We start from the raw sequence: 6,401 nt of genomic DNA on the forward strand, positions 1-6,401 counted from the left end.
AGGGGTCATAGTAGATGCTCCCTTGTGAAGTTTATATAACCCCTGCTTCAGGAACAGAGTATCTTTTCCCCCTGATGCTGGTAATGTTAACTGCTGATGGCTGGCAGCTGAGTATTCCCTCCTGATGTTTGTTCTGGGTGGAAAAGTGCTGCATCACCTAATAACATGCCCCTTTTCCTGTGGCTGTCTAAATACAATGACTATTTTATGTGGGCGTATAACAAGCTGGCCCTTTTGCCTCAATTTGAAGCAACCCTTTGGGACCATCTCAGTGCCATACCTCCCCAAGGCATCAGCTGAGGCCTCTGTTGTGACTGCATCCCAGCCAAACCTTTTCCTTACCTCAGTCTTGTTGTCTTTACACCCCCACAGCTGTCGATCTCAATAGCACTTTCCAGTGAATTTCTTGTATGCAGATTTACACCTCGGAACACTCTCTAGTGAAACCAAGCTTTGCCAAGAAGTATCACGATGATTTGTTGAATGGTATTTTCATTCATCAAGCTAGCCTTAATAGAGAATAAGGCCATAAGACAGTGGGAAAATGAGTCTGGAGAGTGACTTTGGGAGTATGGGGCTGTCTGATGGTCGCGCTGATCTGAGAACCCAGGTCACCTTTGGGCAGGAGTTGTGAGGGGCAGTAGCAGAAAGGCACGTGCCCTTAGATTGTATAGGAGGAGATACTAGGGATATACAGTTTCCTTTTTCATCACAGGGATAACGTTTCTTTTCAATGTCTTCACAAACTCAACTACAACTCAATTTTCCCGTCATAGAGCTCTGCTTGGGATTTCAGGGCTGGTAGTGGCTCAATACTGAACAGATATGAAATACAAAGCCCTAAACTCTATTTTAATCACAGTACATTACCTAAGGAAGTGGAATTGGGCATGATAAAACTTTTTATTCAAAAGAGCTCAAAGACATCCTTTCATATTTAAAAAAAATCTCCATAATTAATTGAGTTTTATCACATCGCTCTAACCTCACCTGAGACTTCTGAGTCATGAGGCTCCAGCTGCTCTACTAGTAAGCCATGCCACTAACCATGTCCAGAGGACTCTTTATGATTTATGTTATATGTAAATTACAATTTACATTATGATTTATTTCTGTTATTGCAAAGTGCTCTTTAGACAGGCAGCATCACCATCACCTGAGATCCTGTTAGAAATTCAGAATCTGAAGCCCTTCCCAGACTTACTGAATTGGAACCTGCACTTTAAAAAAGATCGTTGGGTAATTCTTATGCATACTGGTGTTTGAAAAACATTGCTCTATGTGACTGAAATCTTCTGGAGTTCTTAATACTTAAGCTCCCATGGCTGTTCCAAACAGCCCTGATATTAGAGGCAAGTTCTGCAATGCTGTCTTCATCATTTACTCCAACCTCTATCACAGTATTTACTTCATATAAGAAAGTTGGAGATGGAATGAACTGAGGCCAGAATGATAATACACACACACACACACACACACACACACACACACACACACACACTGCTCTTTCAAATCCAGAAACTTTAATAAGTGAAGAGAAAATAGCTACACACACCTAAAGGAAAATAGCAGTTTATTAGGATACAGCCCAAACTCTAACATGATTTACAAGAAAAAACCCACATAAATGTACTTCTTTTTTCAGTCTTTAGCTGCCTCCCACCTCTGCTAAACACACACACACACACACACACACACACACATACACACACACACACGCGTGTGCGCGCACACACACACATCTAAACTGCTAGGCTGATCTATTTTCAGTGTCATCCTGAGCATTGCATGAATTGTCTCTTTCTGAAACATTCTTCGTTTCATATTCTTTTCACCTAGAAAATTTATACTTCAAATTTTATATAGATATCCTTTTTTCCCCCAGAAAGCCTTCTGTAACTCCAACAGAATCCTGTATTTCCCCCAAATTATTGCACAACATAGTGAGTCTGACCCGTTAAGCTGAAACCTTGGTTTAGCACTGGACTCAGCCCAGTGCCTAAGCATGTACTGAATGAATAAACAAATAACTTAATGTAAGTTATGTAAGTAGGTTTATTATTTTTATATTGCTAAATAACAAAATTACCACAAACATGGAAGCTTTAAACAAATATACTTACTATCTTATGGTTTTCATGGCTCAGGAGTATACACATGGCTTAGTGAGGTTCTCTGCAAGACTGCAGTCAAGGTGTTAGCCAGTGCAGTGTTCCTATCTCGAGACTCGAGTGGGGCAGTCTGCTTCTAAGCTCTCTCAAGTTGTTTTCATTGCCTTGCAACTGTATGATTTATGGCAGCTTGCTTCTTCTAAGCTAGGGAAAGATGGAGATAGAGATAGTGGCACAAAGATTGCAGCACTCATTACGTTTTTGCATCCATTTGGTTAGAAGCAAGCCATAGGTACTGGCCCACCATACAGGAATTACACAAAGATGTGGTTGTAAGATCATAGGTAGTCTGTTCACCACAAAAGGTATTGTTAAAATTTGTGCTTGTTTTTCCTGTCATTTTTTAAATTTATTTTTTTGAATAAACTTTTCCAATATGAGATTAAAATTAGTGGCCTGTAAAATAATTGCAGAGAGATTTTCTCAATTCTATTTCCTTCTCTTTAAATCTCTGCAGTTGGGTTATATAACTCTGACTAAACCCAATCTTCTCTCTAGAGATGGTTCCCCTATTCCACGGGAAAACACTGCTTGCCTGCCAGATGGATATAACATATTTATCTTCCTGACTTGAGTCTTCAAATATGTTTTTCGTTTCTGCTAACCTTAGTCAATAATCAAGTTGTTTGCCAAGCTGAAAATTTAAGGCTGGTTGGCAGCATTATGTAATTCTCATACTCTTTTTTCACTTCTATAGTTTTATTTTTCTCCCATTCCTCTGATTGTTTCTAAAGAGCTGGTAAAAAGCTATCAGGCACCTGTGTCTTTCGAAAGGGAAGAATTTCAAATTTTCCTATGCCAAAGGTGTACATTTTCCACATGTACAACTAAACATCTTCTGTATCTGTAGAAATAGTTTACATCATCTTGAGACCCACTTTAGTTTCAGTCCTTCAAAAAAATAAATCACACCTATTTATTTCTTTGGCAGAATGATTGATATTAAGATAAAGATAGCATGAATAATAGTTTTGATTATTACATTTAAGGAAAAAAATTCTTCACTTGCTAGTAATATGGTGGTTGATTATTCAAACTGCTTGCATCTTTCCAGTGAGTGTACTTTTTCATATTCATGATACATGTATGTGCATGTATGTGCTTTAAATTTTTTCTTCCATTCCAATCTACATTACTTCAAACCTTAATTCAAACCCTTCCTATTCAAACCATAAATTCTCAAATTATGGTTTCAATAGGATTTGTGGTTGTTATTGTCAAGGCGGTCACTACTAGCATGCCCCCAATTTTTAAAAGAACAAGAAATTACTGCCAATCCAACCCAAATTTTGAAAATAAATAAAATTTAAATATAAGAGAACATAATATGAAAAGTAGAAAATAGAAATATTAAACCTAAATGATTTATGCTAATGTTCTTTAATTATGTAGAAAGATGAGAGCGTTATTTATTATAGACTTCATTAATACAAGTATACCTGTGAACGATTTGAGGGTAACCACTAAAACTTTAAATATAGTATCTACACAAGGAGTGGGGAAAAGGAAATAAAGAAAATTACTTCAGTGAAAATAATGAAATATAGAAGGAGATATGAATTAATGCAAATTAAAATTACAGGTAAGTGAAGATATAGAAATAAATGTACACATAAAAGTTGATTATTTTCATCTGGTAAAGAAACACTCTACAATTAGATTAGACAAATCTACCTAATTTTTATTTTCATTAGATACACTTAAACCTAATGACCCTAGAAAGGGTGAAACTTAAAACATAGAAAATTAATATGGTACCAATAAAATCCCATGCCACCACCTCTCCCCTCCCTACCATAAAGAATCTGGGACTAGCACTATTAATATCAGATAAAATAGCATTTAAAGACTCCTTGGTGAAATTAGTGATTTTAGGACTGAGGCAAGAAAACCTTACAAGAAGGGCCTGGAGCATCTTGTAATACCAGAAATTAAGGAAATGCGAAGAACAAGCAAAGAATACACAAAAAAGTCACAAGGTAGCAAAATAAATTAAGTGGTATTGGATTATTATCCAAATTATAAAATAAATATCTGTGGAGGCTGGTGACTTCTATGCCATCCTCCACAGCCCTGGGAGCCTGGACTGAAGTACATCCTTTGGAGTCACGGAGATGAAGGCCGTGTGCATGCTGAAGGGCCAGTGCCCAGTGGAGGGCACCATCTACTTCATGCAGAATGAAAGTGGGCCTGCTAGAAATCAGGAACCATTACAGGATTGACAGAAGGTGAACACGGATTCCACATCCATTAGTTTAGACACAGTACTCAAGGCTATACCAGTGTATGTCCTCACTTTAATTCTCTATCCAAAAACACAGTGGGCCAAAAGTTTAAGAGACCATGTTGGAGACCTGGACAGTGTGACTGCTGGCAAGGATGGCCAAAGTGTCTATGGAAGATTCTGTGATTGAAGTCTCAGAAGACCATTCCATCACTAGCCACACAATGGTGGCCATGAGATATGAGATGCCTTGGGCAAAGGTGGAAATGAAGAAAGTATGCAAAAGGGAAACACTGGGAATCATTTAGCTTGTGGTATCATTGGGATTACCAGGTAAATATTCCCTAGGGTGTGATCTGCGTCCTAACAACTCATATTTTATCTTGCTAGTTTTAGAAATTTAACTTGATAAACACTATAACCTTAAAAATAATAATATAAATAACTATCTGTGAATGCTTACTGATATAAATGACTGACTAAATAAATGGGGGAAAAGAGACAAATATTCCATGCAGAAAATTCCCAATAATTTATGTAGATACTACACCCTGAGGGGGGGGGGGAGAATAAATCCCTATTCCTTAAGTGTTGGTTGCAAATAGTGACTTCCTTGCAAAGAGTACAGTATGGAAATGGGGAAAGAGTAACTTCACAGTAGAGAATTTTAACAAACATTACCTCAGCAAAATGATCAAGGTCAATATCAACAAATTTTATTGATAGTGTGTACTCTTACTATGATGTGATGAGAATGATTCTTGGCTTCTGTGGTCTGCCTCCCCCAAACCCATAACTCGTCTTATCAGAAGACTACAATATACCTGACCAAAACTCCTCAAAACTGTCAAGGTCATCGAAATTATGAGGAAATCTGACAAACTCTCACATCCAGGGAAGCCACTGTATTTCTAAGAATTGTTTGTAACTTTTATCTTTTTTTAAAATTAGCACACAGCTACCTAACAGGGTCATATATTCTGGTTAACTGTTATTCTCTGTATTAGTGTTTTCCACAGAGAGAACAAATAAAATTATATATAAATAGAAAGGGATTTATCATAGGAATTGACTAACATGATAAATAAGCTGGAAACCCAGGGGAGCCAATGGTAATTCCAGTCTGAGTCTGAAGGCCTGAGAACCAGGAGAACTGATGATACAGTATTGGTCTAAAGGCTAGCAGTCTTGAGACCTAGAAAGAGACATTTCAGTTTGAATCTGAAGGCAGAAAGAAACAATGTCCTAGTGTGAAGGCAGTTGGGCAGGAGGAATTCTCTTTTATTTGGGGAAAGGTCAGCTTTTATGTTCTGTTCAGGCTTTCAATTGATTGGATGGTGCCCACCTATATTAGGAAGGGCAATCTGCTTTTAATTAGTGTATTAGTTTAAATGTTAAACTCATCTAAAAACACCCTTACAGAAACACCCAGAATAGTGTTTGACCAAACATCTTGGCGCTCAGTGGCCCAGTCAAGTTGACACACAAAATTAATTACAATATCCTGATTTCTACAAAGCTTTCATGTATGACACTCAGAGAGTACTGATTTTCAAAGAATTTAGTAATGTACAGTACGTATCACTCATGATTGGCACATTATAAGACAATTCTTGATATTAAGTTCTCTCCCATTATAGTGCAAATATCTAGAAGTTCCACTGAAAGAAAACTCTCCATAAGTTTAGAACCCTGTAATAAGTTCAGACTCTTTTTCTTTATGACCTACTAGTATCTTTCTTATAACTACCTATGTTAACCTGTGTTCCACTCAGATCCAACCCTAGACTGGCTATATTCTGGGATTGGTTTGGGCTGAATGAGTTATAAATATGAGTATCCCAGAAATGACTGTTTTTTTAGTGTGTGCTGGTGATTTGTTATATTACAGGTGAATTTCCTTGCAATTATTCTTTAATTAATCTTAATCTCTTTCTTGATTACATAACCACTCTTACCAGCTGTCTCTATCTGTTATCTCCTGGGTCCCAACTGCCACTGTGTCT

General features: G+C 37.3%; 1 pseudogene; it reads left to right on the top strand.

Moving 5' to 3' along the window:
- Positions 1-4,285: 4,285 nt before the first annotated feature.
- LOC122479693 lies at positions 4,286-4,732 on the top strand (annotated as a pseudogene).
- Positions 4,733-6,401: the final 1,669 nt, after the last annotated feature.

Source organism: Prionailurus bengalensis, chromosome C1 (genome assembly GCF_016509475.1).
Source record: "Prionailurus bengalensis isolate Pbe53 chromosome C1, Fcat_Pben_1.1_paternal_pri, whole genome shotgun sequence".
Taxonomy (NCBI): Eukaryota; Metazoa; Chordata; class Mammalia; order Carnivora; family Felidae; genus Prionailurus; species Prionailurus bengalensis.